Genomic DNA, 26,144 nt, shown 5'->3' on the forward strand with positions numbered 1-26,144 from the left:
TGCCTTCTGTTCCTCAACGTCCTCCTGCCTGATCAAATTAAGACCGTGAGAGTCTCGGTACCACTCGGATACAGCTTATTGCTTCGGCGCAACCTCAGCCCTTGTTCTCTGCACTGGGCATTTTTCGTGACGTGTGCTATATTTTCTAACTGGCTGCAGCTGCAATGCCCACTGCAGCGGGAGGGCGAAGGCGACCGCTGTTGCGCTTCAATGTATACATACGGACACACGCATTGTGACTACCGCGCCCTTAGTGAAACACTCCTAATGATGTATAAGAAATAGCGACCTAAAATATCTTTTTTTTTTCTCTGATTCGAAGTGCAACTTTTACTTATGTGCCTGTTAGAACCCATTTAGTCCACTTTATCCGCCACCTGCATGTAATGCCTGAAAGGGCCTTTAGGGTATATAAATAAATAAATAATTCCACGTAATTCCAATTGCCTCATTATATAAAGGATATGGAAACCATACCACGAAGGTTTGAAACACACGTATTTGTATACATTTTCCATGTTATAAGGGATACATATTGTCATAATTTCATATGACCGGCTGATGTGAAAATTTTCAGTGGCCGAAAATAACGAGCGAGTAAAGCATATTTTCGGAATTTCTTATGACCGTCCTTAGAGTGGACTGCAAGAGAGGGAAACTGTAGTATCGGACCTTCGCTGCAGCTGCGGCGAACTGGGAGTTGAGTCCATTGCCACTGTGGTGGCACTGGGTGTCATCGGAGGTACCAAGGGGTTTGGATGCCGACAAGCTCTCGCTGGCATCCCATATCCTCCACGGATATGAAGGAAGCTTCCTCCATGGAGGAACATTATCGGTCGCAGTGGCCTGTAGACTTCGCGTTCGTTTTTTTTTTCGGTGGCACAGCTGTGTCAGGCTTCGCTACAGCAGCGGAGTCTATTGGCAGAGCAGCTGCCATCCTTGTGGCTTGAGCGTGCAAGTGCAGGTCAGAAGTTTTGTTCAGGGTGCCTGCCACCGAAGGCGGCAATTCAAAGGCTCTAGCACTGATCGCGTGCTCGTGTCACGATATTTTCAGGCCTTTGTACTGTTGGTGATAAATACATCTTTGTACTGTGCTTATATGCTGTGCTTTGAATCGTATTTATAAAATCTTTGTACTGTACCGCTTTGAAAAAGGTGCTGATCTGGATGTCGACACCAGGTCTAGAGGATCGACTGGTGCTCTGAATGAAACTCAAGGCGGTTTCGAGTATGTACGCTTCTGTTGTAAGGGGAGCCGGTCTCGTGCCTCATTATATAAAAATTTCTCAGTGGTTTAAACTTATTTCCGTTTAAGTTTTTCCGACTGATCATTGTTTTAAGTACGCCCCATGTGGACCACTGCAGTTGACACATTTGTGCGTGCGTTCACATCTGCTGGTGTGTTTATTTTCTCCGCAAATGACACACGTGGGTTTCCACCGGCAAGCCAACGAGCTACGTCCTTTAAAAATCGCTACTTTCAATATCACCTGACGTTGGGATGTAAGGGCGGACCTGACAATTTAGGTAGGCTGCATAGATGGGCTCTGGTAAGATTGAGCTGATAAAATTTAGGGCAACTTGCTTAGTCTTTATCTCTGTGTTAAGGTGAAAGCCTTTAATGTGGCGGCCATGACGCTGTCCGTCCGGCTACAAGAAGTGTCACACTTCGCTAGATTCCGAGGGATACCGCGAGATTGTGACGTCATCACCTGAGGACGTCATCGGCCAGTCTACCGAGAGATAGATAGTTAAACTCAATAAATAAATCCTGTCTCCAGCGGGAATCGAACCTCCATATCTTGAATCTTCAGCCGAGTGCTTTAACAACATGCACCACGCCTTTGATTTTAAATATATTTCGCGCCTTTAAGGCGGTAAGGTACAATATAACAAAACACTGCTATACAATAACATACACTGCAATATACATTACAATATACCACTATAGGTTACAATGTAATCCATAGCACTCCTAACTGGTAGTATATAATCAACTTTTTTATTTGCTTGAGTTTTTCAAACACCGCTGTCGATCAGGATATATATATATATATCCTGAGCAGCGGGATCCATCGGCGTCGACTGAATAAACACAACCCTACAATATATATATATATATATATATATATATATATATATATATATATATATATATATATATATATATATATATATATATATATATATATATATATATATCGTAGGGTTGTGTTTATTCAGTCGACGCCGATGGATCCAGCTGCTCAGGATCAACTTGAGCGGGGCGTCAGGCATAGCGAATCACAAAGACAACGACCGACATCTTCGTTCTCGAGTACGCAAGCACACGACGCAGGTTAGTGGCTATAACGATGAAGATTACCACACTACATTTTCCCCCCGGGTAGAGAAGGAGCCATCCTGGCTACTCATGGAGCCGAAAGGATAGACGGATCTTAGTAGGGTTTGATTCGGTCCACATAAACTGTTTCGCGTCCACGGCGACGCAAGTCCGCAGAGGGCGTAACGGGCTCAACTACGTAGTTGACAGGAGATGTTTTTTGAAGGACTCAGTATTGTTGCGGCGCGCACCGAGGAGCGCTGCGCCAGAAAAAGAAGTGGCGCGGGACGAGCGCGAGACGAGCGCGCGGCGCCAGCGCGAGGGTTAGAGAACAAAAGAAGAGCGCCGGGCAAGTGGTGCTTGCCTGGTGTCCTCCGTTCTTCTGCGTCTATCTCTAGGCGGGCACAGCGTCCCACAACATTTTGGTGTCAGAAGTGGGATCATGCCGCTCACCCGCTCCCAAAGTCAAGGACCCGACGTGCCAGACGACAGGACTCTGCCTCCAGGCGATGGCGCCGACGACGCAGCGGCTGGCGCAGCTAGACCTAGACGCTCGGAGGGGCTCGGTCCTTCGCAGCAGCTGGATGGCGGTATTGAGCGCCTCCTGGATATAGTTACTCAGCGGATGGACGCATGGGAGGCCCGTCTGACTGCCCAGGCTGTGGAGATAGAAGCTCTCCGGCGCGACGTCCGTCGCCTTGTGCCAGCCGAGCCGAACACAGGCCATGAGTCTTTAGGCGCCACCGCCACCGCTGTCTCCAGCCCTGCCATTGCTGGGTCTGCTGTCGTAGCCGCCAATAACGTGTTTGGCGCGGGTACATCATTGGACGTAGTGGAAATACCCACGTTTGACGGCACTATCTCGTGGGATGCTTACCGCATCCAACTGGAAGGTATTGCGACGGCGAGAGGCTGGGATGAGAACATGAAGACATGGATGCTCGTCTCCAAACTGAGAGGCCGCGCAACTGAGCTGCTGCAGGACGTGCTCTTACACCGCCCTGGTGGGCCTCCTGTCTGACTACTACGGTGCAGTACCACCGCCTGCGAGCCCGCCGTCAAGAGCCGCGGGGAGACATACCAGGACCTCGCCGCCGCCATTGAGCGCCTGGTTCTGCAGTCGCTGCCAGGGGCACCTCAGAACGTCGTGGCCCGGGTCGGCACCGAGGCGTTTGTCGACGCCATCAGACTCCCTGAGGTGCAGCGCTTGGTCCGTTTTGGGCGTCCTGAGTCCGTCCGCGCCGCCATGGCGCTCGCCATCGAGGCGGAATTGACTTTGTTGGCCACGCGGGGTCGCCACCGTCTGCCGCGCGCACCGTCTCGGTGCAGACTCCTCGATTGGCAGTCCCTACAGTGGCCTCTAACCGACGCGGATGTAACGACACCCGCACTACCTGCTTCCGCTGCGGCCTGAGGAGGCACTACGCGAGGGACTGTGCTAGCCTTTCGACGTCGGAAAACTCTGTCCCCACACTCCTTCGTTCTCCTTGTCCCCTCCTTTTGTCGGCTTCGATAACAACTGAAGCTTCCTACGTACTCGTCGACGTGATAGAAAAAACAGCGCAACAGACGTGGACGGAGGTGAAGAACAAACAGGACGGGCACTGAACTCACAACTGAAGTTTATTGAAAAAACACAGATATATAACCCAGCCAAGCAGCACCAAACCGCACATTAAACAAGAAAATCATGATGACCCCACACACACACACCACGTTCAGAAACTCAACCTCATTATCTGTTAAAGCGATTGACGGTTCACTAACACATTTGTACCCAATCGAATGATATGCCTGGCCTCAATGATTTCCCGGTTAATCTGTGCCGGATGGGCATCCGAAATAACTGTCTGTGTTAGGGAAGGATGGCAGCCGTCACATCCCTTACAGTGTACAACGAGATTAGATCCTCTACCAATCTCTAAAGATCTCTCGTGCTCTCGTAACCGGACATTGATACACCTGCCTGTTGGACCCACATACACTTTATCACAAGGTAACGGGATCTTATATATCACTCCTACTTTACATGGAACATAGGACACGCGCTTCACCCGACACGTGTTTCTTTCCCGGACTTTTTTTGCTGCTTTTTTCTTAACTATGCTAGATATTTTTGACAGTTTATTTGGTGCCGAGAAAACCACACTAACATTAAACATTCTGGCTACATTTTTCAAATTGTGTGATAGACCATGCACATATGGCAGGGCCACAAATCGTTTTGTATCCCTCTGTCCAGCCCCCTCCTGCTCCCGTGAACCTGCGCACGACTGTTTTACTTTTGTGATTAGTTTATCACAAACTCTTAATATGACGTGAACAGGAAATCCTGCATTCGCTAGCCTAGACAGTTGTTCATTAAAGCTAGTTCGCATATTATGAAAGCATGACTTTGACAAGACTGCCCCCAGGCTGGACAGAGCGATGCCATCTTTTACGAGCTTAGAATGTTGCGATCCATAATCTAGCAGAGGCTTTTCACTGCTAGGCGAATACCGCCAACAAACATGATGGGCACAAAACTTCAAAGTGAGGTCTAGAAAACGCAGTTCTTTCTCTTGTGACGTCCGTTCAAATGTAAATCTCAGTCCCAGCCCTTGCTCTTGAAAAACTTTAATATTCATAGGTGTTGAGCTACTATTGCAACCTTTGTAAAAGACCAGGAAATCATCAACATACCGAAAGATTCTTATTCCCAGCCCTTGCAAGTTTTTGGCAATCAATTCGTCTACTCTGCTTGGGAAAATGTCACTTAGAACAGGAACGACCTTTGAACCAATACAGATGCCTGATTTCTGGGTATACACGGCACTGCCAAATTGAACAAACATACTTTTTAAGTAAAAAGAGGTCAATTCCAAAAAAGACCCAGTTGCTGGACAAATCATTTATTGTTAACGAGCCCCACCGGCTTCTTCCAGCCGCCAAAACCCGGCTCTTAGCTTTTAACGGCGCCCCGGTGGAGCAAGTCGGGCGTGTCATCGTCAATCTGACAGCGCTCGGAAAGACCCTCTCCACCCAATTTGTTGTAGCAGACAGCCCTATTTGGCCAGTGGTCCTCGGGTGCGGGTGGTGCCAGCAAGTCGTCCTTAATTTTAGCACAACAGAACCACGGGCGAGCCGAGCTCTGCTTGGGCCGGGTTGGCTTAGCCGGATTTCCAGTCTCGGTGTCGCCCTGTGGCAGTCCCTGGTGTCGGCGACCAAACGTGCCTCAGAATCTGTGCGTTACCTCGCAACGAAGTGGCCACGTCGAGTCAAGCTGATCGACGTCACTACCGTGACTGTAGCGTCCGCCGTGACTCTGCCACCGGGTGCGGCAATGTGGGTGTATGCCAAGCTTGACAGTCCGATCACAGTGGACGTGCTTTTCGAACCCATCCGGTGTTCAGCTCCAGCCCGTGAGATGACCTCACCTCGAAGCCTTCTGCCTGGGCTCAAAGGAGAGGCCCACGTATTTATGCTTAACATCAGCCGCGCACCTCTCGTGCTGACTCCTGGCACTCAATTGGGTACAGCCTCAATCCTGAACTCCGGATCACCGGTTGCGTCTCTGCAACCTGAAGCACCTCCTCAGCACCCTCCAGCGCAGGCGGTCCTACCATAGGAGACATTTATCTTTGGCCCCACCCTCACCGACGCGGAGCTTGCTTCTCTCAAGGCCTTGCTGCTCGAACAACGCAGTTGCTTTGCTCTAAGCGCCGGTTAACTCGGGTGCACTTCCTGGGCCCAACACTGGATCAACACCGAAAACCGCGGGCCCATTCATCACCAACCTCGCCGTGTAGCGCCAGCCGAACGGAGAGTCATCCAGCAGCACGTATGCGACATGCTTGACCAGGGAATCATTACCCCGTCTTGTAGCCCTTGGTCCTCCCCTGTAGTCCTTGTGCGCAAGAAGGATGGAACACTCCGCTTCTGCGTTGATTATCGCAAGTTAAATGCTATTACACACCTCGACGTGTACCCTCTTCCCCGCCTCGACGATGCACTTGATCGCCTAAAGGGGGCCCGTTATTTTTCCACCCTAGATCTGCTCTCCTGCTACTGGCAGGTGCCTGTTCACCCCGATGATGCGGAAAAGACGGCTTTCCTGACTTCCGACGGCCTTTACCAGTTCAACTGTATGCCCTTCGGTCTCTCGAATGCTCCAGCTACCTTTCAGCGCCTCATGGACCGCGTTCTAGGCAATACGAAGTGGACTATGGCGTTGGTCTACCTGGACGACGTAATTGGCTACGCGGCTACGTTTGAAGAGCACCAAACGCGACTCAAACTCCTCCTCAAAGCCCTTAACTCTGCTGGGCTTCGCTTAAAACCAAAGAAATGTTTCTTCGGTCTTGCAGAGGTGACGTACTTGGGTCACATTGTGAGCAGGCATGGCATCCGTCCCGACCATGAAAAACTAAAAGCGCTTACGGCTTACGAAGCTCCCACCACCGCCAAGGAGCTCAAAAGATTCTTTGGAATTATTCGTATTTCTGTCGTTTCATTCCGGACTTTGCCGAGCGAAGCGCTCCGTTGACCGCCCTGCTGAAGAAGAATGCAGCGTGGAGTTGGATGCCGGTCCAACAGCTCGCGTTCCTTGACGTCAAGCACGCCCTCCTCAAGCCTCCCACATTGGCCCACTACGATGAATCGGCACCAATCATCCTCCACACGGATGCCAGCCAAGATGGGCTCGGCGTTGTCCTTCTGCAGGAAGACGAGTCTGGTGACCACAAAGCTCTAGCTTATGCCAGCCGCCAGCTTTCCGACGTAGAGCGCCGCTGCCACTCTTCGGAACTCGAGTGCCTCGTCGTTGTCTGGGCCGTCGAGAAGTTCCGTCCCTACCTTTACGGCCGTCATATTACCATAGTCACGGACAATAGCGCTCTCACTTGGCTGCAGTCTGCCAAACACTTAAATGCCAAGATTGCACACTGGTCACTGCAACTTCAAGAGTACGATTTCAGCATAGTGCATCGGCGCGGTTCTGCCCATCAAGATGCCGATTTTCTTTCTTGCCACCCTTGTCCCGTGACGGCTTTGACGGATTTCAGGACTGCACAAACGCAAGATCCCGACCTTGCGGCCATAGTCCAATTCCTTGGCACCACCGCCGGCGCAGGTCTCCGTAAACTGCGCCGGGTCTATCGAATTAAAGATAATCTCTTGTGCCATGTGAGGCGGCTCCATGGTCGACCACCCGTGTGGTTGCCAGTGGTGCCAGCAACACTGTGGTCGAAAGTCTTGTGCGGTCTACATGACGCTCCCACAGCTGGTCACCTTGATCGCGGCAAGACCTACGCACGAGTGTCGGAGCGCTTTTGGTGGCCTAATATGTCCAGGGACGTCAAGGAACACGTTGCGTCCTGCCAGACGTGCCAATACCGGAAATCGTCCACACGAATAACCAAGCCACCCCCGCAGGCTTTTTCGCCGCCGAGTTCACCTTTCGAACTGGTTGGACTGGACCATTTGGGCCCATTCCCGAAGACGCCTGCCGGATACAGGTATATTCTGGTTGCGATCGACTACTTTTCCAAGTGGGTCGAAGCACTGCCCGTTCCAGACACCTCTTCCACTCATGCCGTTTTGTTTGTGGAACAGCATCTCGTTCTTCGGCATAGTGTGCTCCGACGCCTCATCACGGACCATAGGAGCTGCTTTATGTCCCATGAATTTGAGCGAGCCCTCCGCTCCTTCGGCATTGCGCATTCCACTACACCCGTCAATCATCCCCAGTGCAATGGCCTCGTGGAGCGTGTTAACCGCACCCTCACGGATATACTTGCTCCTAAGTGGCTTCGTCCCACAGAAACTGGGATCGTTTTGTTTCTGCGGCAGCTTTTGTACTCAACACTGCGAAGCAAGAAACAACGCATGTCACGCCGTTCTCAGTTGTCTATGGCAGAACACCCTCCATCCCTCTCGACGCGCAGTTGTGCCTTTCCCATCAGACTGCGTCACCAACTGACTCCGCCCAACGACTTCGTTACGCCCGCCTCGACGCTCAGCGCAACCTTCTCACAGCTCATGCGCGTGTGCAAGTGGCCAATGCGGCAGCACCACTACTTCCTTCCGGTCCGGTGACTTGGTCCTCGTTCGCCGCACCATCCGCGCGACTGGCCGTGCCACGAAGCTCATACCCCGATACCGCGGCCCTTACCGTGTCGTTAAACGGCTTGGCCCCGTGACATACCGCCTCGAAGACCTCCTCGAGCATCGACCATGCGGTGTGCACCACATTTTCCCGGAGCATGTGTCAAACACAAAGCGACATGTCAACGGCGCCAGCATTGACTCCGACTTAGATACCAGGTCATCAGCACTACTGTCGCTGCCTGCTGCCCCATTGCCTTCCCCACGAAATGCCGCCCCATAAGTGGAGCGCCTGCAGCAGCTCACCGACACTTTCTTCCGCCCCCCCCCCCCCCCCCGCGGTGGAAAGATGTTATGGCGCGCGCCGAAGAGCACTGCACCAGAAAAAGAAGAGGCGCGGGACGAGCGCGAGACGAACGCGCGGCGCCAGCGCGAGGGTTAGAGAACAAAAGAAGAGCGCCGGGGCAAGTGGTGTTTGCCTGGTGTCCCCCGTTCTTCTGTGTCTATCTCTAGGCGGGCACAGCGTCCCACAACAGTATAGACCGTGATACCGAGCAAGAAGCTTCTTTGAAAGGCAGGCGGTTGTGGAAGGGACCCAGAGCCACGCCAGTGAGTTGGGTGCATATGAAGCAGCCTCGCCAGTGTCAAGGTGGTGGTTTTGTTGCCACTGGTTTTCCTTTGTAAGCAAGCGAGCGAGCTGACGGCATTCTTCTGCGTACTGGGCGGCGTCGGAGAGTGGCGTCGACTCAGAAATATCAGGGTGGTAGGGAAGAAGCGTGTCTATTGTGCAGGTTCGCTCGCGCCCGCAACGAAGAAAAAAGGGAGAGAATCCAGTGGTGCTCTGTGTCGCAGTGTTGTACGCATAGGTTACGAAGGGAAGAACCTAGTCCCAGTTGGAATGAACATCATTCACGTACATGGCCAGCATGTCACTCAGAGCGTTCTGTTAGGCTATTCGTCTCAGGGTGGTAAGAAGTAGCGGTGCGGTGAATGATACGGCATTCTTTCAAGAGGGCCTGGAGCGCGTCGGACAAGAGAACGCGCCCGCGGTTGCTGAGTAGTTCCTTGGGAGTCCCGGGGCGAATAATTATGCTTTTGAAAGGAAACAAAGCGATGTCTACTGCCACGATAATTCACCGGTTTCCAGCCGGAGTTGTAGGAAGAGCGCAATAGAGATCTATGTCAACGCGGTTAAACGTGGACTGGGTAACGGCTGCAACGAAACAGGGGACTTCTGAGGAGTTATTCGGCGTTGACAAGATTCGCAAGTGCGCACGAAATGTCGTACAAAGTGGTACATTTCATACCCGTGAAATCGCAGGCGGAGGTGCGGTAGGTTTTCAATACGCCAAAGTGGGCACACTGTGGGTCACTATGGAACGCAGCGCAAGTGTTGGCGCGGAGATGACGTGGGATGACTAGAAGCCATTTCCGTCCGTCAAGCATATAATACGGTGGTAGAGCAGACCGTCGCGAATGGAGAAGTGGTGGGCTTGCCGGACGAGTGCTCTGGGTGAATCACCGTGAGTAGGACTTGAAAGAAAGTCTAAAAGTGCACTGATCTACGGGTAATTGCGCTGCTCGGTGGCCATGTCGGCAGAAGCAAGGGTCGACAAATCGTAAGCACAGACGTGGTCAGACGAGGAACCACTAGGCAATGGCGAGGGGGAAGGATCGTCCGCGTTCGTATGCTTCAGGCCCGATCGATAAATGACATGAATGTCATACTCCTGGAGACGGAGAACACAGCGAGCAAGGCGGCCGGATGGGTCTTTCAGAGAGGCCAGCCAGCACAAAGCGTGGTTATCGGTCACGACATAAAATGGTTGGCCATACACATAGGGACGAAATTTTCCGATGGCCCAAATATTGGCCAAACATTCTCTTTCTGTTACAGAATAATTAAACTGTGGCTTCGTCAATGTTCGGCTGGCGTATGCCACCACATACTCTCTGAATTCAGGCTTACTTTGGGTGAGGACGGCATCGAGCCCAATAACGCTGGCGTCAGTATGAATCACTGTAGGCGCAGCCGGAGCAAAGTGGCGGAGAATGGGAGGCGAAACCTAAAGGTGACGCAAAGTGTCGAAAGATTTTTCGCAGGGTGCAGTGCAGGCTGAAAGGTCGGAGCTGCGGCAAGGAGCTTGGTCAGAGGATAGATGATAGAGGCGAAGTTCAAGATGAAACGTCGAAAGTAGGAACAGAGGCCGATAAAGCCCCGAAGCTGCTTCAGGGAGGTTGGCTTCAGAAACTCTAGAACTGTGCGAAAATTGGTGGGGTCGGGAAGAATGTCATCCTTAGAAACTGTGTGGCCTAAAATTGTGAGTTTTCGGGCGGCAAAGTGGCACTTATTCAAATTCAACTGAAGCCCAGCATCGGCGAGACACGTGAGGACATGCTTCAGGCGGAGAAGGTGAGAAGAAGAGTCGGTAGAAAACATTACGATGTCCTCCAGATAACAAAGACAGGTTGAGTCCACAAAGAACAGTGTCCATCAGGCGTTCGAAAGTAGCTGGGGCATTGCAAAGGCCAAAGGGCATAGCGTTGAAGTAGTATAGGCCGTCCAGTATTATTAAGGCAGTTTTCGAGCGGTCATCGTCAGACATCTGCATTTGCCAGTAGCCAGAGCGCAAATCCAAAGAGGAGAAATACTTGGCCCCCTGTAAACAGTCCAAGGCGTCGTCGATTCGTGGCAGAGGATAGACGTCTTTGCGCGTGATCTTATTTAGCCTACGGTAATCGACGCAGAACCTAATGGAACCATTTTACTTAGTGACCAAAATAACCGGAGAAGACCATGGACTGTTAGATGGCTGTATGACGATCCGGCGAAGCATATCACCCACGTTATCGGCAATGACTTGGCACTCAGAGGTCGACACGCGATAAGGACGCTGGCTCAAAGGTGCGTTTGTACCAGTGTCGATTCACTTCACATCACTTTAATACCTTAATTGTGTGCGTTAGGACAGACGTGCGACCCAGAGCAGTGTGAGGAAGGTCAGAGGCAGAAGTGAAGCTCTGTAGGAGGGCAGCGAGTTGATCGCGTTGCGTGGGTGGAGGATCTGCGTCAATAGCTTGTTGAAGAACATCGGGTAGTGTCGAAGCGATCGCTATATTGCAAGAGCTGAGAACATTAACGCCTAATGAAGTAGGCGTGGCAGGAAGAGTATTTACAAGCGCGGGATCAAGTTCTTCAATACGAACGAGACACTCGCCGCGTAGCAGGACAGACGGGCACGAAAATGGATTCGAGACGTAAATTGCACTAAGGCGATCTTCGAACTTCAGAACAGCAAATGGAAGCAGGAGGCAGGGCTGGTGTGAAGCGACGTCGGAAGGTGTCAAGAAGACACTCGAAGTAGTAACGCTTGCACAGGAGGGTGGAATAAGGGCAGCAGAAAATGGACGAATGTCTGTCATTGGCGACAAGGAGTTTTGCAGACCGGGTAGGGACGTCACACAAGACGGTATTACAAAAAATTTGGAGGACGCTTATGCTTCGCCTTTAAGAATGGAACGCGATAGCGTTATCGTGCCCCGTTCGCATCGTCTACTCATTCGCTTGTCGCGCTGCCAGCCACTTTGCCGAAACGCGCGGGCCTCAAGTTGCAGCCGTGGTTCGTCGGCAACATCGTCGCCGATCTGAGCCGGCGCGATGAAGATCTCGGAGGCCATGCCCTGTCTATTTTATTCCGTGCGCCACAGGCATGATGGCGCTACGTGCACGCCAAGCGAAGAGGATCGAAGTAGCGGAAAAGTAATTTGCCGCTCGCTGAACTGCGTGTTCTGTAATTCTGTAATTTACATGCTCATACTTATTATTATACGACACAATACACTTCTCTAAGGGACATTTTTGAGACAACACCGCAATCAATAGACGCGCCTTTTTTTATTTCAAACCATATAGCTGGCGTGGCGAAGTAGTTAGCGGACTAGTCTCGCACCCCGGAGGCTCACGTTCGATTCCTCAGGTCGGCGATATTTCCTACTCGCTTTGTATTTATTAATGCTTCTGGGATTTTTCGCTCACGGTCAATGCCGGACGACGCGGGACGGCGGCCGCCGATGACGACACCGACTTTTCTGCGACACCGGACCCTTAACGCTGTCGCGTTAAAAGGAGAAAAGGAACCTTCCGCGCGGGCGTAGTCAATAACGGCACGATGAGTGGAAAGAAAATCTTAGCCAAGGATGATGTCGTGCAAGCAGTGAGACAGTAAAATTAACTCGATGGTGTATAAGACGTCTTCGATGAGAACACGGGTCGTGCACGCCGCTGAGGGATGAATGCGCGGTGATGAGGCGGTGCAAAGCGAAAAGTCAGAACGCGCGGTGGTCATCTTGCGAAGACGATGGCAAAGAGCTTCACTGATGACGAATACGGCAGCGCTCGTGTCGACAAGAGCGAGAATTGCGACACCGTTGACAAACATTTCTATTACATTAAGTCAGAGAAATAACTTCAGTTACTGACCTTCTAGTGGAAATTAAGATGAAGAAATGGGCATGGGCAGGACATGTAGTGCGAAGAGAGGATAACTGATGGTCGCTTAGGATAACAAATTGGATTCCAAGGGAAGGAACACGTCACAGGGGGCGGCAGAAAGTTAGGTGGGCGGATGAGGTTAAGAAGTTCGCTGGGGTCATGTGGATACAGCTAGCACAGAACCGGGTTAATTGGAGAAATATGGGAGAGGCCTTCGCCCTGCATTTGACGATGATGATAATGATGATGAGCGGGAGAACACGGAGGACTTGAAGAGTGCGAACCAAGCGCAGTTCTTGTCCCGCGAACTGCAACTGTTAGTTTCCCTCAACAGCGCCGGTAGAACGTCGGAGAAGCGGGGACCGTGAACGGCGACGAGGGTAAGATGATCGGCGAGTGGTACCCGTTTGATTGTCGCGAGATACAAAGTCTGAACCAAGGGCAGTTCTCGGTTAGGGCTGGTCGGTATGGTAGGAGTAGTTCCAGAGGTTAAGGCATGAAGGTGGAGCGCGTTGGCGGCAAAAGCGTGCGACATGGCCCGGCAGCCCGCAAGAGTAGCAGATTGGCCGGTTTTCCGCGGTACGCTAAGGGTTCGTAGTGCGTTCGCGTACCCTTGGAATAGGGACATGGAATGTAGACCCGGCCAAAGGTGAAAGAAGGTTGGAAGGGGCGGCCTGGTAGGAAAGAGATGCGGATGGCATTAGCGGCCTAGCCGCAACTTGGGCGTGCGTCTGTCGTGCCGCTACTTGCGCCGGCACGGGGCTGGGCGGCCGCACAGGGCTGGGCGCTAACACGGAGCTGGGTGGAAGGACATAAGCGATGTGATCGTGCACGGCACACCGCATGGTAGGGGCCAGAGATGGAGCCATGTCAGGAACAAGGCGGCCAGTATCTTGTAACTGAGGGACCAGTGATAGCTGGCGGGTGACCTCTTCTCGAACGAAGGCTTTGATTTGTTGAATGAAAGGGCTGTCCTCTGATGCAGTAGAGCCGCGCAGCGCTAGTGTAGAGATGGGGTCATCTCTAACACCGGACCGCCGGGTAGAAGCACGCTGTTTACAAAGCTCGTCGTAGCTCTGGCAAAGCTTGCTCACGTCACTGACCGTGACCGGATTTTTCCCCCACAACATCTGGCACGCGTCCTCAGAGATGCCTTTCACAAATTTCTCGATCGTATCCGCTTAAGACCTTAGTGGGTCGACACGCTTGCACAGGTCAACGATGTCTTCTATATAACTGGTGAACGACTCTTCGGCATGCTGAGTGTGCTCACGCAAGCGTTGTGCTGCTCGGAGCTTGCGAACTGCAAGGCGACCGAACACTTCCGCAAAATTCTTCTTAAATGCAGACCAAGATGGCAGGTCTGCCTAATGGTTGCAAAACCAGAGGTTCACCACGCCAGTCAGATAAAAGATTGCGTTACTTAGCTTGATAGCGTCGTCCCATCTGTTGTAACTACTGACACGCTCATACGCCGACAACCAATCGTTGACGTCTTGGTCGGCCGTGCGACTCTACAGGCCTGGATCACGCTGCCGTAGAGCTCCAGAACACAGGACCGTGGTTGGGATGGGCGGCGATGTCGAGGCAGTATCGTCCGGCATGGTGGAAGCAGCGGGAAATGTGCGGCTTCTTAGTTCCAGGGTGGACGGGAACGTACTCAGCAGCAGAGGTGGGCAACCTCAAGAGGTCGACCTCAACCTCACGCGGAGACTCTTGGTGTTCGATTATCCCCCATTCGGACGACTGGATGCTGCATCCCCTTCCCAGCTTTGGGTATTCCACCGTAGTGTCCGCTAAAGCCTCTGTCCGCAGCCCGAGTGTGCTCCCCTCTGGTCCTTTTGGAAGGAATAGTTAGTTGTTTTTTTTACGAAATAAACTCCTTGTGCCCCCCCCTGCCCCCTTTATTTCCTGTGGTGTGTTTTTGCAGATGCTTGCTGCCGGCTCAAACATCCAGGAGCGCGCAAAACACATAGCTCACGCGGTGACCCGCGGTGCCTTTGTCGATGCCGCGAACAAACAAGCAAACCAAAAAGCGAAGAAAATTGTATTTGCACTGACGACGCGGAGCAGTACTGTTTGTTGTGTGCATGCCCGATTTCAGGCGCTGACGTCAAGGCTGCTGCCTTGCATTCGATGAAGGATTCCGCTTTACATTACGCGGAAACTTAACAGATTTTGGAGCAGCGAAATTGTTAGCGTGATACTGACAGATAAAAAGAAAGAAAGGAAAACACGAACAAACCAGGAAAACCGGCACAAGACAGCCTGAGCATTTTATCGAGGTCTTCCATTTCGAATCGTACGCTATTTTTCTATATTCCGGTCCTGTAAATTTATGTTCTTATATTCTCCAGATTTCCTTGGTCTTGTGCACCTTGTTCCTTCTCATAGATTCACAAGACGCCCCGAACAACTGCAACGCCGTATCATTGCAGCTTGGGATGAAAGTACTAGCGTTCCTTACATAACCAATATAGCGGTAAAACATGCAAGATGGAAGAGACAGAAAAAATAGGCAAAGAAAAAAAGAAAGAAAAGTGTTCTTGTACATGTGTTTATGAGCTAAAAACTATTGAGATGGTTTTTGACTTGACATTTTGGTATAGAAGGGCGAATTGGTGTGGCAAACTGAGCGTGTCCCTTTTGTGCTGCCATCTATTCGTGATGGACAAATCAATGGGACGAAAATTTGCATGGTAAGATGTCGGAGTAATATATTCAAACATGCATTTTTGTTTTAAATCAATTGAGATATATATACGTGAATGAAACCTATTACATGCTAGCACTGAGGAATGCAATAGTACGACGATGTTTCAAGCCTTCTATACACTCTGGGAAGCGCTGTAATCTTCCAGACATGGCAGTAATTGCATTACAGTAATGACATTACTATAATTTATTTACCTTCTCCGGTTATTTGTAGTGTAATGAATTACTTTTTGGTAGTGATTTCAACGGTCGGCAAGAAGAGACAGAATTGAGCAGAACAGTGCGTCTGAGACCTCGTGCGTAGCAGGGTCACTTAGTGCGGCTATCCCATGGAAACCATTTTCCAAGCAGCAGGATGCAAGGCGTCAATGAAATGCCGAAAGGAGAGATGGGGCAAAAAGACCGAAGTTGAAAACTAGTTGGGAGCGCGGCGCAGTGGAGGCTCCCTGTTGCGTGGGCTAGGGCACAGTGGTGCCTGGTTACGCTCGTCACCACGGGGCGAGGGTGCTCAAGCCACTGTGGCATGAGCCACAGTGGCTTGAGCATTACTGAGCACAAAATGCCGAAGTCGATTCTTAGGACTGCGGAAGCAATAAATAACCCAGCTTTTTCGGGCCTTTCAAACGGCGGAGACAGCTCCGGGCCAGCAAGATGCTGGGTTCGCAGCTTATTTCACGTTTGTTGGAACATGATTCTGCTTTTGTTGTTTTGTTGCGGTTGTCTTATTTTTGCAATGGCAATTGCTGTGGGAAAAAGGGAAGGAATACCTCTCTGGGACGTAATTTGGCAGGATGACGAAATAATGCGTGTTTCGCGTCTGGAGAACAAGTAGTAGTTTTGTCTTCTAGCTTCATTCAGTTTTTGCATGGATGAGAACTAGAAATTAAGTTCAAAGTAATTGTAATGTAATCTAATTACTTTTTAAGAGCAGTATTGAGCAATATAATTTAATTACTTTTCTGCGATTTTCAGCAAAGTAATTAGTAACGTAATTTAATTTCTTTTCAAAAGTAATTTTGCCATGTATGTTTTCTTCTGTTTTTAGTGTGCGACATTTGTTAGTACTTTCGTCAGTAGGGTATTTCTTTTTATATATCTTCTTGTATGTCATCAGTTACGAGGACATACTTCTCCCCTCACAGTTGGCTCTTTCTTTGACATCTTTCCAGAGGCCCATAGCACATCCCTCCTTTCCACTTACCGGCACGGTCATTGAGTGCTTCTCGTGTTTTTTGTTGTTGTTTCTTGCAAGTATTTCAAAGCGCGCTGCAGTCTTTGAAGACGGAACTGACACACATACGCCACTGCCATTGGTGTGTATCGGTGACAGTTCAACATTCACCACATGAGCAAAACCAGATGCCTAGAGACACACGGCGAAGGGCGGAGCGAGTGCACAGCAGGGAGCGCGGTCCCTTCGGGCTATGTGCTCGCCTCCTTTCTGTTCTTGTCTTTATTTTACGTTTATGTGCTCAAACTACGCGACCCTTACGGGGAAACGGCTTCTCTGGATGCACGTGCGGTGGATTGCGGCGAAGCAGCTTCGGAGACACCACCGTGCAGTTTGTTATTAAGTCTTTAAAGGAAAACGAGTGAATACCACAAAGAAGCTCGTCTCAGATTTGTTAGCGAAATAGTACCCAGTATTTTGTTCGGACATAAAAGTATTTATATAATTTTGTTTTTGTTCTGGACGCGGGTGGGAGTTGGACGTTTTGCTTCGGCGAATTTGACAGGCGAGCCGATGTTCGCGACAGCAAAGTGGTTCACATTTAACCCCCTTACTCAGCTGTTCCGACCCCTGTATGCTTTTAATGAAGGCGTGGTGTTCGAAGAAGCAATGCAATACGCCACGGGATCACAGAGTATCGACAAACACCTAGGTCACTGAAGTCATCTTTACCGCCGCTTGAAAGGAAGCCGCATATAATGAGGAAGAGATTGGCGATTGGGACCTCATAACATAACAGCATACCTCTTCAAAATGTTCTGAAGATATTCGTATTTTTTTTCTTATGTAATGTACTTGGTCGCAAGATAATGTACAGGCAAATAAAAGCAAGCTTGGCAACCATGATGTTTTCTAATTAAGAAAAAGAGCATATCGTCATTGTCGTCATCATCACTAGGGTCAATAGCATTTGTCATTTCAGTATAAAGTAAGAACTGGCTTGTTTTATGCCTAATACGAACCTTATTCACGTAGGTCGGATGGGATAAACTCTTTGTTTTGAATTATGGGCCTATGCGTAGTAATGTGGCAACCATGTAGGCATTAATATGACACCGACCACCAAAGGGCAGGCTAGGAGGGCGAGGGAAGTGCCACTTTAGTGCAGAAATGGACATGTAGTCTCCGGAGTATTTCTACTTTTATCTGGGATTTTAATTATTGTATCAAAATAAGAGTTAAATACAGCCTTCATACGACAAAACTCTGGCTTGCCTTATATCCTAGGATTATCGAGAAATGTATATTTGCTTTAGGTTACTGTATAATATATTTATTCTTTTTTTTTTGAGGTCGAGCGCCCGACCTCAACCTCGCATTTTGACTTTGAGGTGAGGTTGAGTGAGGTCGCCAATGGTCGCCTGAAAAGTGAGGTGAGGTTGCCTGGGGGACCTCAACCACAATTGCTGAGGCTGAGGTTGAGTGAGGTCGTCAAATATTATTTGAGTTTGAGGTGAGGTCGACGTTTTTGAGGTCAAATGCCCACCTCTACTCAGCAGCACCTGCACCTATTGTAGGGGTGTGTTTATTCAGTCGACGCAGATGAAGCCAGCGGCTCTGGAAGAACTCGCAGCGGAGCGTCAGGCGTAGCGAATCTCAAAGACAACGACTGACTTCTTTGTTCTCGAGTGCGCCAGTACGTGACGCATGTCAGTGGCTATACTGGTGAAGATTACCACACTACAATATATATATGTATATATTGCCACCTAGCGTTGCCAGGTGGCGCATGACTGAGGTGTGAAAGGAGGACGAAGTTGAAGAGGACGACAAAGTGTCGCTTGCACGTTTGCGTCTGTGCTGCTGTGTTCTTGTGTCTGGGCTACCCCCTGCTATCATTGGTATCCTTAGTCACCGTGTACGTGACATTCTGGTGGAGGTGCGGGGTATCGATCCCCGTACTACGTATACTACGACCGGAAACCTCTGGAAGCCATCAACAGTAACTTCGAGGCAACGGACCTCCGTGAGAAGCACCTTAATCAGGTACGCTTGAAGGTGGCCAAGAGTTGTGGACGTATGGGTCTTGATAAGCTAAGGATTGAGGTGAAAGGAATCAGTGAGCTTTCACTGAGATCATTCTTTGCCGTGAAGACTCACAAGGAAGGGTTGCCGTTCCTAATGATCGTCGAGGACCGGGGCACGTGGCAAAGGCATGTAGCCAAGTATCTTCAGGCACACATATCCGCGCTCCCCATCAATGACCCGTTCATGATGCCAGCATAGGAGGAAATTATTGCATTTTTCAAGAACATGAACCTGTAGGATGCCTATCCATCGATGTTAAAGACATGTTTTATAACATTCCGCAGAAAGCCGCACTCACAGCAGTGGAGGAGTGCATAAACGAATATGGGGTTATACAATTTGAGAAGCAGTGTGGAAATAGTGCATGTGGTTTTTTTGAATTACTGCGTGTGTACATGACTGCGTTGTTTGTCGAGCATGAAGGCATAGTGTACGGCCAACGAGACGGGATCTGCATAGGATCATGCATAGCGCCTTTGATTTCTAATCTGTACATGGCGAAAGGCGACCGTACGCTGAGAAACGAGCTAGAGGCCCTTGGGTTTGTGGCATGTTTCCGGTATGTGGATGACTTTCTACTTTGTTTGCCCTACCGTATGATCAAATCCCTTGATATTGATTTTGTAGTAATCCCGATCGCCATCAGCTCGCGCGCCAACCCGAAGAGGTAGACGAAGTGGAGCCGGAACCTTGTTGGCACTGCACTGTTGGCAAGCTGTTGGTTCGAAGGCTACCGCCGTCGCTTTGGTTTGCGGACGTTGCATACGGTATTGGTGCTCCAATAAACACCTTACACTTGGTGGAGGTGTCTCGGTCGTCGCCCCAGTCCTCCTCAAAACTTTCACCCTGGAACTTCGGAACCGCATGCTACCGCCTTCGGTCACAACCATGCAGGACGCTCCCAGCCAACCATCGGCGCCCATCACTGCCACTCCTGCCACCATCTTCTGTCCCGGGGCACAACGCCCCCGTGACCCACCTTTCTTCAGTGGTACCGACGACCACGACGTTGACGACTGGCTGGCCTCTTTCGAGCGCATCAGCACTTACAACCGCTGGGACGATTCCATAAAACTGACCAACGACCTCTTCTACCTCACGGACGTGGCAAATCTGTGGTTTCGAAACCACGAAGCCGATCTTTCGACATGGTCTGCCTTCAAGACGTACTTCGCGGATGTATTCGGCCGTCCTGCGGTACGCAAACTCCGCGTCGAACAGCGCCTCAATGCACGGCTTCAACTTCCCGAGGAAACGTTTACCAGCTACATTGAGGATGTGGTTGATCTCTGCAAGCGGGTCAATCCATCCATGCCCGAGCCCGAACGAGTCACACATGTTCTAAAAGGTTTTACTGATGATGCGTACTATATGATGTCAGCCAGGGACCCTACTTCCGTATCCGACATTATAACCCTGTGCCAGAGGTTTGACGAGCTACGAAAGCAAGGCGCTTCTACGCGGCGGGCTGCCGCACCTGCCGGCATTGCTGGCTTGGCACTGGCCACGTCGTCGGCGGAACAGTCTCAATTTATGCACAATATCCAAGACTTCATCCGCGAAGAAGTTGCACGCCAGCTGTCCCTCCTCCATCCAGTTCAGCCGACCGTCTGCACTTCGCAATTAGCGCCGGCCAACGCGCCATCTATATCGCCGGCTATCCGCCAAGTTATCGAGGAGAAAGTCGCCGAAGCGCTGCCTTCTAGTGTTCCCATCGCTCCTGTGCAAGCCTCACTCAATTACGCTCAAGTAACCGCTGGAACGCGCGGTCCGCTTCCTATATCGTCTTACCAGAACGGCCCTACATTTTATGCTCCACCTCGTTTCATGGCCCCTCAGTCTCCGGTCCCTCGACCGCGACGCCGCGCTACGAACCCATGGCGAACCGCCGACAATCGCCCGATTTGCTATGCTTGCGGGCTCCCGGGTCACGTCGCTCGCCTTTGCCGTCAGCGCCCGCTTCATCCTGAGAACACAGTCTGTCAGTACCACTACGATCCCGAGCCACCCTTGAGCAACGTCTCTTCTGGATCGTCTCCACCTCGGGCTCAGTACTCGACACGCCGTTCACCTTCGCCTCGCCGATGTTCCATTTCGCCGATGCTCCGGTGACAGGGCCCTATGCAAGGGGAAAACTAAATGCCGCAGTTCCGGAGGCAAGAACTGCTCGTTTGACGAACTCGTTAAGTCCTCCGCCTTCTCCCGCCAACGTCATTGAAGTGTTCGTAGAAGGTTTTCCCGTTCTTGCGCTGGTGGATACAGGTGCTGCCGTTTCCGTAATTAGTGATGCCATTCGCCGCAAAATTCGCAAGGTCACGACGCCGCTTTCTGCCTTTTCACTTCGTACGGCCAGTTCAGAGCGCATCACCCCTGTGGGAGGCCTTCACCCTGCAACGGGTATAGTCAGGCTGATGATGATGATGATGATGATGATTTCAGATAGGCAGAAGCAGCAGCTACCGACTAGCCGATGCTTATCAACAAAACACCTCGTCTTCTTCCCACGACACGATGACCGATGATGATTACGGTCAGATGAAGATGAAGTTCACTCACAGTGCTTACAACATTTCCCCTACCGAATGAAAGCGGCCATCCTGGTCGCAAATTAAATCTCAAGGTCGGCGGTTAAAGTTTTTCAAACGCGACACGTGCACAATCTCGGTGCCGCTACACCGACGATTGCGAACAGGGGATGCAGGTGTGATGCGTTAGTTTGCAGGGGAAGTTTGTTCTAGAACCGTGTACGGGCCAATGAACGGTTCAGAAACTTTTCACACAGGCCGGGAATGCGAGTAGGTGTCCGGAGTAGCACTTCGTCTCCAGTGCGGAAAGGCACTGAGCGACGGGTCGTATCATACGTGCTTTTCTTTGAAGCTTTGAAGGCGGGCACGATCACGGCAGTGGACGATACGAGACACGAACTGTTCGTGGGAAGGCGCGGCAGATGGAGTGGAAGCTGAGAAGAAAGATGCTTCGAGGGAGAAGGTAGCATTGCGGCCATAAACAAGAAAAACGAAGAGTTGGTGGTGGTTCGTTGAACGGCAGTGTTGTAGGCGAAGGTTACTAAGTAAAGTGAAGAGTCCCAGTTGTGCTGAGGGTGAATGTAGGTGGATAGCATATCAGAAAGAGTGCGGTGAAAGCGTTCTGTGAGGCCATTGGCCTTAGGGTGGTAAGGAGATATAGCTTTGTGCACCGTGCCTGAAGCATGAAGCACTGCGGCGAGGATGGTGGAGAGGAATAACTTGCCACGATCGCTAAGGAGGAGGCGAGGGGCGCCGTGGCGAAGAAATATGGTGAGGAGGAAGAAGGTGGCGATTTCGGAAGCAGAGCTGGAAGGAATTGATGCGGTTTCTTCGTATCGGGTGAGGTGATACACGGCAGTAATGACCCAGCGGTTGCCAACTGGAGTCCAGGGCAAGGGCCCATACAAGTCAATTCCGACGACTTCGAAAGGCGTGAAGGGACATGGCAGAGGTTGCAAGAGACCGGCAGGAGGCGACGTAGACCCCTTGCGTCGTCGACAAGGGATGCAAGACGCTGCATATTTCAATACTGAAGTTGAAAGGCCAGGGCAGAAGAAACGACTTTTGATGCGGTTGTAGTGTTGTGGTATCCAAGGTGACCTGCGGTGGGGTCGTCGTGAAAGGCATGTAGAATTTGAGGACGCAGGGAAGAAGGAATTACGGGAACCTATGGCCCAGTAGGCTGTAGTTGTGTCAAAATAATGTGCCATTCTGTAACTTGAAATTGTTGAGCCGACGACGGAGGCGGGCATTTGGAGGTCTAATAACACCGTTGAGACTATCAGTCATCTTTCGACAGTCAGGGTCAGCACTCTGGTGGTGAGCAAGATTGCAGTCATAGCTGGCATGGGAGCAATAGAGGTGGCGCTCAAAGACTGGATAACTGTAGGGTTTAAATGGGCTGACTCCGTTGGGACAGGAGAGGAATGCGAGGACATGTGTTGCGACGGCAAAACAATATGGCAACGGGAGAGAGCGTCGGCGTCTTTGTACTTCTTGCCCGATTGCGACCGTGAAGCCGTACTCTTGAAGGCGGAGGATCCACCGCCCGAGACGACCGGACAAGTTTTTCAAAGAGGGTAGCCAGCATAGGGCGTGGTGGTTAGTGACGACCGTGAAGTGACGGCCGTGCAGGTAAGGACGAAACTTCTGAATTGCCCAGACGGCGGCGAGACATTCGTGCTTGGTGATAGTGTAGTGTTGTTCCTTAGGAGTCAGAGTTCGGCTTGCATAGGCAATATTTTCTGTAGAGGTGTCTTGGCGTCGCAGAAGGACAGAGCCAATACCATAGCTACTGGCATCGGTGTGCAAAATAGTCGGAGCTTTGTCATCAAAATGGCAGAGGACGGGACCCGTAGTCAGAGCACGCTTCAGAGTTTCAAATGCTTCTTCGCAAGAGGAGACCAGACGAAAGGCGTGTCGTTGTGAAAAAGCGCATGTAAAGGTGAAGCAATATAGGTGAAATTGCGGATGAATCTGCGGAAGTATGATGCCAAGCCGAGGAAACTGCGGAGATCTTTGACCTGAGTCGAACGGGGAAAGTGCAGCGCAGCAGAGATTTTTTCAGGCACAGGCCTAATGCCTTCGCTGCTTACGAGATGGCAACGAACATTATTAGATTTTGATGCAAAACGGCATTTCTTCGTGCTTAGCTGCAGGCCAGCGCTGGAAAGGGCTGTCAAAACTTTATCGAGACTAGTAAGGTGATCAGAAAAGGACGAAGAAAATAGGAGGATGCCTTCTATATAACAGTCACATGTTTTCCATCTGAGGCCGCGAAGAACTATGTCAATCATGCTCTCGAATGTAGTAGGCGCGTTGCAGTCTAAATGGAATTACATTGAGCTCGTATAAACCGTCCGGTGTTGTAAAGGCGGTCTTCTCTTTATCATCTTCATGGATGGGGATCTGCCAGTAGCCTGATCTTAAGTCAAGGCTGGAGAAAAACTGGGCACCTTGTAAATAATTGAGGGCGTCGTCGATTCGAGGGAGGGGATACACATCCTTGCGAGTGATTCTGTTGAGAGCATGGCAATCTACACAAAAATGAACCGAACCGTCTTTTTTTTGCACTAGCACAACAGGCGAGGACCAGGAACTGGACGATGACCTTATGATGTTGCGTGCAAGCATGTCAGCAACATTTTCCTGAATAACCTTGCGCTCGGTTGAAGACACACGATATGGCCGGCGTCTAACTATGCTTGATCTGTCGGTGAGGATGCGATGCGTTGCTGCAGCGGTTTGACCAAATGCGACGGACTTGACGTCGAACGAGTCTGCGTGCTTGTTCAATACAGCGAGCAATCCGTCTGTCTTGTCTGCTGTCAGGTCAGTGCTGATCGTGTGGCGAAGTGCTGCACTGAGCGAGGCAGGGGATGAATCAGAGCGATCGGAGGTGGAAATGGGAAGAAGAGTGACAGGCTGGACGGAAGCAACTGATGCAACAGTTGAGTCGCGGCGCAGAAGAATGGGCTCTGATGTGGTTTTGAAGGCGGCGAGAAGAACCGCTGGAGAAGCGAAGCAGGGACACAATGATGATAATACATCTTGAAAGGAGACGAGGAGTGGGTGTAATCAGGACGTAGCCATCGGTGACGGCGTCAGAGTCACAGATAGAATATCTTCGTTGCCCGGATAGAAGACATGATCGGCAAGCATAACTAAGTGGGAGGAAGGTGGTTCTCTATCGGCAAGAATATTGCATTCAGTGACCTCAATAGTAGGAGGGGAACACGCAATGACTGTTGAGGCGTTTTGGAGGAAATCCCAGCCGAAGATGAGTTGATGGACACAGGAGGATAGGACAGCAAACTCAATGAAGTGCAAGATGCCATCAGTGGTGACTCGGGCTGTACACGCTCCACAAGGGTTAATACTCGGTCTATTTGCGGCACGTAAAGGAGGACCGGTGTAAGGTGTGCGCACGTTTCGCAGTTTTAAGCACAAGTCAAGCTTCATGATAGAAATAGCGGAGTCGATATCAACTAAAGCTTCCAGCACATTTCCTTCAAAGAATACAGTCAACATGTTGGATGGGAACAGAAGAGGAATTAGAGCGACGGCAGTCGGTGCAGTTTTACCTCCGAACACTGCACAGGTTAGTTTTCCGTGTGGCGGGCAGAAGCTGAAGATGGAGGGCGAAGGGGCGATGACATCCGGCGCAAGGGTGATGGGGAGCGACGACGTGATGACCGTGCTGTCATAGACCGGTCAGGGGAAGTCGACGGAAAGGAAGAGCAACGAAGGCCATTATCGGTGTAATACTGTCGAGGAGGAAGCTGGTACGCGTCGTCACGTCGAACGTACCCGTAGCTCGCACGCTCATCTCGCAGTCGTAGGCGACAGACGCGGGTAACATGGCCGCGGATTTCGCAGTAGAAACATATTGGACGAGGTGGGAGAGGTCGCCAATTACCATACACCGGTTGTCGCGGGGACAGGGCAGCGAGGCTGGGTGGCACAGGCGCGTGATGGGCAGGAGGACAAGGAGGAAGTGCCGCAGTGACTTCACCCCTGGTGGTTCTATAGCCATGGGACGATTGAACGAAGCAAGGTCAGGAAATTGAACAGGTGGGCGTGAGAAAGCAGGCACCGACGAAATATCAATGTGGAGCTCTTGAGGATCATGGTGCACAGATCAGCTTCGGTAGTTTGGCTGGGATCCCAGGTATTGCTGAGCCGGCGCGACTGTAGGTAGTCAAGTCGCTGGCAAGTGGTACGAATGTCCGCCACTGTGATGGGATTCTGGGCATCTAGAGCTGCGTAGGCAAAAGAGCCAATTCCTTTTAACATATGGCCAACACCTTCAACTTTGACCATGGCATTTTTGACTCGCCGGCAAAGGGCGAGTACATCCTCAATATAGGATGTGTATGTCTCTCCTGGAAGCTGTACACGGGCCTCTAGCTTCTTTTGGAAAGAGGCCGGACCAGCATCAATAGTTCCAAAGATTTTGCAGATCTGTGTTGTGAACTGAGGCCAGTCAGGAATGGCGTCCTCATGGTTAAGAAACCACGTCTTAGCCACGTCACTAAATTAAAACGAGACGTTGAGTAGCTTCATAGAAGCGTCCCAGCCGTTAAAAGCGCTGACCCAATCCTACTGTTATAGCCAGTCTTCGATGTCGTCACCGCGGAGACCGGCGAAAACAGTAGGGTCGGGTTGATGTGAAGTAACTAATTATGCTAGGTGGGTCAAATAGTGAGGGGGAAGTGCACCATGGGACGTCAGCTGTGCAGAAGA

The sequence above is a fragment of the Amblyomma maculatum genome, chromosome 8, assembly GCF_055883805.1.
Source record: "Amblyomma maculatum isolate TAMU_Amacu chromosome 8, ASM5588380v1, whole genome shotgun sequence".
Classification (NCBI taxonomy): domain Eukaryota; kingdom Metazoa; phylum Arthropoda; class Arachnida; order Ixodida; family Ixodidae; genus Amblyomma; species Amblyomma maculatum.